Source organism: Stegodyphus dumicola, chromosome 4, assembly GCF_044657685.1.
Source record: "Stegodyphus dumicola isolate Sdum_Otavi_A_Nest chromosome 4, ASM4465768v1".
Lineage (NCBI taxonomy): Eukaryota > Metazoa > Arthropoda > Arachnida > Araneae > Eresidae > Stegodyphus > Stegodyphus dumicola.
This window is the reverse complement of record NC_140771.1, coordinates 217842466-217855045: the sequence shown is the minus strand read 5'-3', so window position 1 is coordinate 217855045 and position 12580 is coordinate 217842466. Positions and strand designations below refer to the sequence as shown.

Genomic DNA, 12580 nt, shown 5'->3' with positions numbered 1-12580 from the left:
GATACTCGTGTGAAAAATTACCAGAATTTGAAATTCTGTCTATTTTCACGAAAAGTATTAAATAAAAGGTACTAATTATGCCGCCGAAGAATTATGCAAGTACTCAGAGGCGAATACATAAGCGTACACGGGAGTTATTTGCAGATCTGTGATTTAAGGAGCGGATATAATTGCACGAGGGGTTTTCGCAGACTTTTCAAGGGGATGCCTTTTAGCCTTTTTTTTCAATAATTAATAATGAAAGAAATCCGAAACGCGTTTCGTCTTTCCAGTCTACTTGAGTGAAAATCGATTAAATAAAATAAAACATCTAAATTCAATTTTTAATCAATTTAAAAGCTCAAGCAGTGAAAAAATACTCAGACACGGTTCTGATTTTTAAGAAAATGCGAAAATAATGAAAAACACCCAAATTACTTTTGAAACATTATATGCAAAAAATCAGAAACACCTAAAAATAAACGCAGAAAACTATGTTACAATAACAGAAAAATTTGGCTTCGAAAGTCCAATTTTCGTTTTAATATACTGCAAGGGTTGTTTTAAAATATATAGATACTCGTGTGAAAAATTACCAGAATTTGAAATTCTGTCTATTTTCACGAAAAGTATTAAATAAAAGGTACTAATTATGTCGCCGAAGAATTATGCAAGTACTCAGAGGCGAATACATAAGCGTACACGGGAGTTATTTGCAGATCTGTGATTTAAGGAGCGGATATAATTGCACGAGGGGTTTTCGCAGATTTGTGTTACCTTACCCCTTCACGTCATTCGCCATATTTCTCACAAGATTTGGGCAAATTTTGTAAGGTGTCAGGTAAAATGAGTAGCCATGAATGTATGTATGACGGAACAAAATGGGGAATTGCCAGTAAATTGGAAGTAGGCCAATCACAAGCGCAGGTGACTACAGAGCTCAATGTAGCGCCTCGTGTCGTCTGCAGTTAATAGAAATAGTTTCAAGAGAATGGATTGATAGTGATAAGATACGGAAAAGATTAACCAAGATCCACAACGGCAAATGAGAATAGTTATTTGGAACTCTTAGCGCGGCTACGCAGGATTACAGCTTCACAGCTGTCACGTAAGCTATATGCTGCCACAGGAATACGAGTTCCACGCTGTATGTTGCGTCTGAAAGCTTCATGAAATAAGCCTTATTTATAGATATCAAATTCAACAAACCAGATTCGGTTTGGCTTATTTGATTATCGCAGAGCACTCAAGCGCTATCTGACTAAGGAAGTGATACCTTCTTGGAAGAATTTTTAAGGGAAACTTGTATACACGTTACACATTGGGCAAACCTCGAAAAGGCCCATGCAACTAGGCCGTTTGCAGGGATTCGAAATCTGGACCGAACTACTAGTGCTCAACGACTTTACTACTTAGCCGCTGGTGGGCTCTGTGTGCCAGAAAATCCGCTGTTTGTATCCCGCTTACTGCAGCACACAAGACAGAACGTTTAGCATGGTAGGGATAACATGAGGCTTGGCCTAGACTTTAGTGGAGCACAGTGATTTTTACAGATGAGTCAAGATTCAAACTGGACACTGATTCTTGCCGTACCTGTATTTGGAGAAAATCTGAAACACGATAACCTCCCTGCCTTATCAGGGAAAGATATCATTATGTTGATGGAGGTATAATGGATTGGGTAGCCATTATGCTGGGCTGCCGCATACCCATGCATGACGGTCTCTATAACTGCTATGAGGTACAAAAAGGAGATCTTAGAGTTCTATGTTAGAATTAATTTTCAGGGACCCAGTTATTTTTTAGATCCTGTTGATGGACGACAACGGTCGTATACAAAGGGCTCAGCTGGTTGACAATTAACTGGAAAGTGAGGATATTCGCTGCATAAAATGGTCAGCCTGATCTATAACAACCCTATACAGCATGTCCGAGACGCTTTTGGAAGGACAATTTCATCTCGGCATCTCTGTTGGAGAGCCATCTCGGATTGAAAACTGTCTTGCTTCAGGCGTGGGAATGATTGCCACAGGGACTCTTAGACTTCCTCCTGTCCAGTACGCTGCCACGCTGCGCGAGCTGTCTGGTTCTGAGAAAGGATCATACCCCATACCCCATATTAAACTCATTTACAATTTTATATCACACCGTTGATTTTGGACATCTCTGTACTATAAATTTTACTGATAATTATACTTAGAAAAATGACTTTTGAAGGGTTTATCTTTTTTCCAGTATAAATGTATATTCATACCAAATTTCATTAAAATCTGTCCATTATTTTTTTGAGAAATTCGACAAAATGTGCAAGTTTTCTTAATTTTTGCATACGAATGTACGCACATATATATGTATATGTGCTATATATATGATATAATGAAACATACACTATATATATATATACGTTTCATTATATTATCATTGTGTTGTGTCATTCATTATATTATGTGTTCATTATTATTATTATTATATTATATGTTTCATTGTTGTTCATTATTACATTATGGTTTCTTTATATACTTTTTAGAGCAACCATATATGTATAAAGGTTTCCAAACTAGATATTTTGGAAAAGATTGATTTAAATAAATATCACAAAAAAATATTTGTAGTTAAAATATTTCCTGAAATAAAGTGCATAATTTTAGAGCTGTTTCAAAACTGTGGGTAGGAGAGTTCCTTCAAATCAAAATTTAATTTATAAACTGTAGATACATTAGGCATTTTTTGAAGCAGAGGAGATGACAAATTAGCAATCGAACCACGGACCTCTAGAATACGCGCCCAGCGTGCAGACCACCACACCACGATGACATACCAAGGGGGGAGAAATACCTTATATACTCCCAATCGCCAAATCCTGGGTTGGAGAGTCATCATCCACCACCCTTTTAGTTCGGGCGCCACTATAGAGACATTAGGTACTTTGGGAGCAGGTGAGATGAAAAATTAACAACGCCTTCGTCTGGAATCGAACCACGGACCTCTGGAATACGAGCCCAGTGTGCAGACCACCACACCACGAAGGCATACCAAGGAGGTGGGAGAAATACTTTATAAAACAAGTAGATTAAACCTTTAATAGTTTTCCTTAGCTAACTAAATACATTTTATTTCTTATCGTGTTAAAAATAATAAATTCGGTCCTTTCATATTAATATGTTTCTGAAATATGAGAATATCGGTATAATTCAAACATTTTGCAATTTCATTTTGGAAGTAAATACAGAAGAGTAGCTCCTTTTGGTATTCAAAGTGTATTTGTTGTTGATATTCAATAAAACAGCTTTACACAATGGATCGGTGGTGTTGTCTGAGACAGAATAAACAGCTTTGTTTGTTTAGTTTATAGACAGTGGTTTGAAATTATATATTAAGTATGCCTCCTTGATATTTGTATTTGAGGGAATTTGACTTTGCTTTCTACCAAATTAAGTATAATGAATAGTTTCATAACCCACTTAAAAATGAAGACTGCTGTCATAAAATTACTCAGAAATTTGAGATTGGAAGTACAGTATATAGTATGCTTAAAATTGCTTAGGACGGAAAACTTTCAGTCAGACATCGAGAATTTCCCTAATCATAATTAATATAGTTATTAAATGCACTGATTACTAACTTGTGTTAACTATGTTTATTTAAAATACCTATTTCTTACGAAAAAGAACTTAACCAACAAATTTTACTTGAAGGTTTGCATTGTTACATCTCTTATTATTTATGTCAGAGATTACTTGATTTTTGCTTGATGGAATATATGAAACATTATATACTTTACGAAAAAGAAGCAGACGCTATTTTGTAAAACTATAGCAAAGCAAATTTTAGAAAGAGTGTTAGGCCAGAAAAGGCCTGATGCGATAACTGATGTTTGTCTCTTTTTTCCCAGAAAGTTATCATCAAAGTTTTAAATAAAAGGAAGATTATAAATTTCATTAACCATTCCCGTATTACCGCAATTTTATATCTTTCGGATAAGTATCTGTTCTCGATTTTTTTAAGTTATTTTAACGAATTTAAAGAAATCGAAAATATTACCAATATTTAACGGAGTAATAATAAAATATGTCATAATCTATAATATTCCAAGGTTATTATTAATTTGCATAACCAGGTATTTATGATTTTAACCTTTACCGTCACTTCTCTTTTCCTTTTCCCTAAAAGAATACATAAGATTTTAAGAGTATTTATGCTGAGGTTTTCAGATTGTAAGACACAGCTCGTTTCTGCCTCTCGAGGCCACACTACTCGGTTTCGCTGATAAGATTGTAATTCTTCGGTTTGCGTTATAGCAGCAGTCACTGAAATTCTTACGCCAGTGCGAAGCCGACTGTGCGTTAACTAATTTGTGTAGTCTTCGACTACTAAACATAATCTAAATTCTGGAAATTTACTGTTATTCTAAGTTACCTCACCACAAGTGGTGACTGAGCTTGTCAAATACGCGAATCGTGATTTATGTTCAAGTTCTGATTTAATAAAAAGTTTTTAAAATCTTTTCAAGATCCTGTAGCTCTTTTCAGAGGAAGCGATTAGCTCTTTATAAGTCTATTAAGTATTTGATGCTAGGTTATGCTGTAGGGTTTCCTTCAGTTAAAATTAACATATTATTACAATGTTTTGTTATCTTTCCTGAAATCCTCAATTGTTTCTCGTATTTCGTTGCCAGGATGAAAATTTAAAGTTAAGTGAAGTGAGTATTTAACTTTTTGACAGTAACCACCTTTTCAATTGAACGTCTTACTCACTCTTGTGAGCGGTTTTCAAGACTGATCGTTTCTGAAGTTTCCTTGTAGCTCACTAGATGGCAATCAAGAAACATCAGCCAGTAGTTGATGCAGCAATTCGTCTTCAAGAAAATAAGCATCAGCCATCGAAGACAACATCACGACGATGTGCACTCTGCAGCACCAAGAAACGGTAACCGTAAGAACTCCCACACCCGTAAGAAGAGTGTAGGAATACAACACATGCAAAATGGCACTCTGCTTCAAAAAGAAAAACTGTTTCCATACGTACCATAGAGACTGATTTGTAGGAATGTGTTGCGTGGGGGATGGTCACTGACACTAACCACCAGAAGTTTTCATTTTTTTCACTTGTCTTAAATAAAATATGTGTAATCGTCGCAAATAATCTTATTGTAACACCTAATATAGTAAATAAAACAAGAGTTTTGCTGAAAAAGTTGATGGCCTTTTCCTACCCCTCAAAGAGCTAAACGGGTAAATACCTGAGTTTAATTCAGAGCGTGTTTTCGCTAGCCAGCGCTCGTTTCGTTCCTGACATTGATATTAGGTAAATACGTCCCTTGGGGCATTTCGGATGGTAGTTACGCCTGTTAGGTTTGTGAGTCAACCTAAGCTAGCCGTAACTTAACGTTCTAATCCAGAGCTATTCTAGTTAGATTTGAATTGATTTATGTATTACATTTAAGTTCTACTGCAAGTTGTCGGTGTTATTGTAAAGCACGAAGAACGTGCCTTTTCTATTCGTAGTTTGAATTAATAAAGGGTTACTTTCACCCATCTTCAGTGCTGGTAACTACTTCACGCCTGTGCGGCAATTCGCCAGGTTCATTTGTAAGATCTGGATTAGTTTATGTAGCCTAAAAAGGCTAGATTTTATAATGCTACTAAAGCAAATCAAACTCTATACCTTTACAACATTTATATACCTTTATTTTGTACGAATAAAAAGTAGGGAATTCTGTTGTTTTACCCTAATCATTAACAGAATGTAGAGCAATGCCAAAATGTTGTAACTTTGTATCCTGTTTAGTTTAATGGAATGGAAGGTGATTAAAAAACGTGCTTTCATGGAAGCACTGCATAACAAATGAAACATCGATCCGAATTGCGATGATGCATCTTTGCGTAGGCATGGTTGAGTTAGCAATGAGAATACAGTACTTTGCTATTTTTGGGCTACTGTATATCATACATTATGGCTCGTTAACCAGACTGAATTTTGTAACTGATTATTTCTTAATCTGAAAAAAAAATACCCGGGAGTATGAATTTGCCAATAAATGAAACCAGGGACACTCAATGCGCAAATGGCAGGGATCATGACCGTAATTAAATCCATTACGAAGCAGCAAATTAAGGCTGTTAGTGAAAATAAGATCGTAAATGCAGAGAGAGAAACACGGAAATAAACAGAATCGTAAAACACGTTTATCTTAATTGTGTTATCTAATGGAACTGATAAATTGGGTTAACTTCTAACGCCTACTTGTTACTTTTTTTTTCCGGAAATTGTTTCGGAATATCTCTTATCACGAAAATATTGTTTGAGGAATGTTAAAAGATTAAGCATTTCTGAGACATATTAGGGAAGAAGTATTTATTATTAATTTATGAAAAAGGTGAAGTTAAGAACGAAACTTAATAGGCGAGATTCTGCGCATTTTAACTTAATGTAGATGTAAAATGTTTTCTCGTGAACAATTTAAGTAAAATATTTCGGATCCAGTAACAGCAATTCAATTGAATATAGTTGACGTTCTTCCTGTTTTTAAGATGTGGTGGTGGTGGTATTTAATTATGGCAAAGCACGATAGGGCTGTCTGCCTAAGGGGAGGGATGCCTTCGTGGAGGACTTTCTAAGGGAAACTGGCTCTCCTGTTTTTAAGAAAGAAATATGTAAGGTTGAGGAGTAATAATAGTCTGGAAGACTAATACGAAATGTAACAAATTTATGAAATATTTGGGCAAAATAGTAACTCACATGAAAATTAATTGAGATCACAAATTAGAAAATTAGTTGAGATCTTAAACTGGAAAATTAGTTGTCATTTCTCAGGTATTTAAAGGGTATCAGAAACCCCTATACTGACAATGTTAAATTGGCCATTTATGATGTTCCTTTTCTCAAAATTTGCTGTAGATGCACGCTTGAAGTTTTTTGGGGTAATTAAAGTATGCCTATCTAATTATATTGAAATGAGCTTTTGAAACAGTTTGAATTTTAGAGCAATTTGTAGAATATTTTCTTAGGCATAGTAGAATTTAGCACTTTTCTCACACAAAAAAAATTTTTTTGATTTGTTTTCGTAGTTTATCACAAAAAGCTAATTTCAGTGAATATAAAGAAACCTAATATATAAGCCATAAAAATTTTAGATACGTGTGAGCAGTACTTCCTGAGAAAAGTATAGAAAAATCAAGTTTGGAGAAGAACGCGTTTTTATGTAAAAATCCTCATTTATCAAATCATTCGATGACAAATTAAAACTAGATTTATTACAGTTCTAATTTTTATAGAGATTAAAGAATGGTATTTTTAGAAAGATAAAAGTATAGAAAATTTGAAAATGCAAAAAATCCAAAATCACCATTTTTTGGGTTTCAACACCCCAGGCAAAATTTCACCCAATTGTTTTAAGTAATGCTATTCATAAAAATAAGAAATTAATTTAATGTAGATCAAATTTGATTACGCTGAGATCGACTCTAAAAAAACTACATTAAGTTATAAAAGTGAAACAACAAGTGTTAGGCGCAGATTTTTAACATAGAAACTCTATCGATTTCGAGGGCGAACAAAATCCCTCTTCATCAGGAGCAAAGAAATCTCCAACTGAAAAATCAAGTTACGAACATATTTATGCCCTAAGGAAGTCGAGAAGACGAGAGAGTAGCGCCATCTGTTAGTAGTAGAGATAATAATAAGGATAATAAAGATCTAAAAGCTTTAGGTAGGATTGGATTAAAACCATTAACTAAACACGGTAAATTTTTCTCTCGTCTCTCTCTCGACTTCCTTAGGGTATAAATTTGTTCGTAACTTGGTTTTTCAGTTGCATATTTCTTTGCTCCGTATGAAGAGGATTTTGTTCTTCCTCGAAATCGTTAAAGTTTCTATGCTAAAATTCTACGCCTAACACAGGTTGCTGCTTGTCTTTTATGATTTATTTGAGGCGTGTTTCTTTTCTGTCTTACATTAAGTTAGTTTATCTCTTAATCGTTATTTTTTACTTTGAAAGGAAACTCTCTTACTTAATTTTATGTGAAGATATTTAGATTATTTAACTCTTCTCTTGTCTTACATGCAGAATTTGTTCCCCTTCTCAAACCACTAATACAATCTCAATCCCTTTTTTATCCTTCTGAAATGTCTAACGCAAAACTACAAGATAATTTAATATGTGAGGCCAAAATATATTCGGGCTGATACAGTAATAATTCTTTTAGACTGAGAATTGAAGAGATATAAAAATAATTCCGGAATATTCTTTTACTCAAAACGAAAGGGCACTTAATTTTCTGCCTGAAGGAGATTACTTCAAAGATTGAATTTTCAAATTTGTTGCTTCAGAGATTAAATTCTCTGAAGTACCAAAGCATTTCTATCTCACAGTATAATGAAAAGCTCTTTTTAGAATCACCGTGAAGGGGCGAACTAAGGAAAACTGTGAATGAATTCACGGAAAATGCTGAAAAATAAGAATCTTATGAATAGTGTCACGCAAGGAAGCATCAAGTAACCAGATGCTCTATCGTTTAACATAAGAGGCACACGACATTTAATGAACAACAACTTGGCTTTTATCATTTCAGCTTTAGTGTTCATTCAGTGGGAAAAACTCTTATTCAAAAGGCTCGAAAAGCCACCAGAGTAAATAAATTAAATAATCAAAGGGTTATCATTAAGGGAATTCACAGGAAAATTAAATTCCCTTGAGTTTTATATTAAAGTTGCATTTGATAGAATATAGCAGATACTTTTAACTTAAATTAGACATTGAATAAAACCGTTTAAGTAAGCAGTGAAATCTGTTTACTGGTATACTGAGTGCACAGTTACAATACTTTTCTGTTATGGCTTGATTCAGGCTCAAAGCAATATTATAAAAGAATCAGCATTTTACTAAATGTGAAGGGACCCTTAAAAATATTTAAATATTTCCACAATGTTTCAATATGTGTAAAATAACCAGCTTCAGAAGTATGCTTATGAATTCAGTAAGCGAAGAGCAAGAAGCAAAATATTAAAAGTACAAAAAAAGTAGAACATGTTGTACAGTCATTAGGTATTTTTGAAAGCAGGAGAGATGAAAAATGAGAACGCCTTCGCCGGGAATCGAACCGCGGACCTCTGGAATACGCATCCAGCGTGCTGACCACTACACTACGAAGGCATGCTAAGAAGGCGGGAGAAATACCTTATAATGTCACACCAAAAAGTAAATCCAGACAATGCTCGTTCTTAATTAAGCTTGATTAATCATCTACGGTGTCTTATATAAAAAGGATGTTATAAGAAGTAGCAGCTTTGGCAGAAAATGCTTTAGCGCTCCTTCATTATTTATATGAAAATTCCATATAAAAATACTCTATGCATAGAAAACGATTAGGAATTGCTGCTCACTTTACAATAAAAAACACTCTGCTATCAAATAAGCAACAATAATGAAAATACAAAATTTTAGAAAGCAACACTTATTTTTAATATAAATTTAAAAATAAAACTAATTGGAATAGATAAAAACTTGGGGCCAATCTTTAGAATATGGTAACAGTTAGTTTGGCGACATTTTGGTAAGGCGATAAAGGTTACTAGCTAGGACTTTAGCAATAATCTGAGAAGTACACAGTTCGAATCACAGATTATTTTGTCTCAGAGAAATGAGAGATCATGAGACATGTCATGTGACATTTTCCGGAAAATTCCGATCGTGATTTTAGCTAATAAGCACTTAGGAACAATTTCGCTGCTAAAGTGCTGAATAGCCCACTTATTTGTTTGGCGCTTTTTACAAGAGTAAGAAGAATTGGATTTTTGTCAATTTTCTTTGACTTTTTTAAGTGAAAATATGTCGACGTGTACATGGATACCGTGTATGTGCAATTCTTAAAAACGCGGCAAGCAGTTTGCGATTCTGCAATTTCTCCCAATTTCGCACCTAATCTTCGTCATGATTAAGCATTTTTGTTCCATAAAAGTTCTAGTATAAGCTTAATTCGGCAAGCAGATTGTTGGAAAAAATGTTGAGTTAAAAAAAAATGCCTTTACTTCGTCAAAACAAAACTAGCAGGTTGCTGTAGCAGGGTTGGTCGCCAAATTTTCGCCAAAAAATCGTTAAGTTACCATAATGTAAAGATTCACCAAAATTGGTTCTACAGTTTATTTATATTTAAACGTTTACTTCCGACAAAATTAATTAGAAATTCGTAGATTAATTTTTGCGCATTCGATATTTTATTAAAAAACACAATTTGTTATCACGGTGAACGTTATTTTGTGCTAATCAATTATTTTTGTTTTAAGAAATTTTCATTTTCCTTCTGATTTCAATTTCCTGCCAGAATAAAAATTTAAATGACACATATGTAAATCTCACTGAGGTCGGAAATAGTGTTAAGTGGCAGAATTTAAGAATTTGAGTTAGGAGTAGAGCGGGTAATGCCGAGAATGAGTTACGCCGCGTGCTTGCAAGTAGCTCTGTAGTTGAATATTTGTGATAGCCATTTACTTTAGACTAGATTGATATTCTAGACTCAGTTTTGCGGTGAGCAGCCGATAAAGCGAATTTAGTTTAAAGTAGGAGCTAGTCATGTAGTTAAAATTTGATTCATTCTGATTGTGCATACTATTTTGTTTTAAGTTACTTAGCCACAAGTGGTGGTTAGTCGTAAGCACCGAATGTGTGCATGTTGTGTTCAGTTTAGTTAAAAAGGTTGTTATAACCTTCATCGTCAGTCATCTGTTTTTCAAGGCATAGCGAGAATTCGCTATCTTGTCTTAAATAAGGTCTACGTTTTATGCTCCCAAAACAAGTAAGATATTGATAATGCTTTCTTTTCTTTCTGCAGAATAAATTAATATAAAATAAAATGAAATGTCAAGGGTATATGTTCGCATTATGCAATATTCAAGGGCAAAACAGCGTTAGGTCATTACGTTTAAGAACACGTTGTTTGTCCTGTTGGCACGGTTGAATGTTAACTGAGTGCCAAAACGTACGCTCTTGTCGAATACTGTAAATGTTTGTAATATATTTCGTCAGATAGTATATCTACGCCATGGGTGCCTTAAAATACTGTAGAGGCGAAAGTCTTCTCAAGGTGTTGGTGAACCTTAAAACCATCACTCGGAGCTCGGAGGACTCTTCATCAAAACTGAGGCTGAGCAGAGCAAACGTATCGCCTATCTCTGATCTTCGTTATTTTTGTCGGTTTCAGAAGTAAGTCGATAATTCCGTTTACATCCGTGAAGCAAGATTTAAACCGTAGCCAGTCAGGCAAGCTAAAGTTATGCATGCGTGAATCTGAAAATAACTCAGCAGAATCATCGACGTAATGTTTGTACTACATATTTTCTTCTCTGTGATTGATCTGTTCTTATACCAGGTTGGTAATACCTGTACTAATAATGGATAATTTTGAGTATTCTGTCCACGTTTTCTTGTACTTGTATAAAGTTGGTATTAAGTTGAACAGTCAGAACATTTGCACAATTTATACCACTTTCCATCATGTAGCCGAACTTCGTTACTAGTCTGGTTGCCTAGTAACGAAGCTCGCCTTTTGGCATTTGGGCCTCGCTAAAGCCTCCTGTGAGCACTGCAAAGGTACCCGAGCTTATACGCTGATCAAAAACCTAAGGTCAATGATAGAAGTTATCCCTTGCCTCTCGTCTACGATAAATTCGGAGACCTGATGTGGCTGAAGGTTAAAATCACGATGACTAGAAGCATCAATAACAGAGCACATTAAATTCTTTGAGGAAATTAAAACAAGAGTTGAGTTCGTGTATTTTATTGGAATAAATGTATTTTTTTCCTCTATATGGGGGGGGCGGTCATTATAATTAAGGCCAGCTATTCGAACCACTATTTTTTCTATGTAGGTACATCAAACCAAAATTACATCATATGCTTTTATATAAAAATATATTGACATTATTTAACATGCACATAGTGTTTGAAAAATCACCTTTGTGTTAGGGGCGGTGTTCCAGGAACTCATTTTAGATAAATTCGCACAATACTCCAAAGCATGGAGTGTTATGACATAGGAGAGTTGCAATTACAATAAAGGAAATGGAGTAAAAATTTAATTTTCCTACAACAAAATCTCAACATAAATAATTCTGCTTAATAGCGCAGTAGGTTAATTAGGACAGGTGGCAGTGGACGGAGGACGTGGGCACAGTGCCTTTACCATTATGGTTAATTGGCACTACACCACGTCCACCATTGCTTAGGGAGCCCCTCAGATGGTAATTGTGTGCACATTCAGGCGGCGTGCACCAACCGTAGAGACCCAGCATCTGATGCATGGGCCTTACAACCATCTGTTCCTAGTGGTAATTTATTGAAAATTTTGATATTGTAATACAGTGAGATACATGTAATTATACAATGGCATATATGCAGTTTTACAGCTAAAAAGTTAATTAAGATAGTAGTTCATTTAGATAGGTTTTTAAAAACAATAAAAATGATCAAACATTCCTTTCTCGATTTGGGAAATATGTGGCCTAAGTGAAGATAAACAAGGGACCAAATGTGTTCCTCAGAGTAGCTATTTTTAGAACCTAACAGTTTTATTATATTAATAGGCAGCTAGCTAACCTATAATTAGTG

At 34.7% G+C, this 12580-nt stretch overlaps 1 protein-coding gene and 1 non-coding gene across 2 annotated transcripts in view; both read right to left on the bottom strand.

Annotated features, from left to right (window-relative positions):
- The window catches only part of LOC118181928 (uncharacterized), a 160009-nt gene that overhangs the window by 88206 nt on the left and 59223 nt on the right, over positions 1 to 12580 (bottom strand). The gene's annotated exons all lie outside the window — the stretch shown is intronic.
- On the bottom strand, positions 9058 to 9130 carry TRNAT-CGU (transfer RNA threonine (anticodon CGU)). The gene has a single exon. It is a non-coding gene; the product is annotated as a tRNA-Thr (tRNA).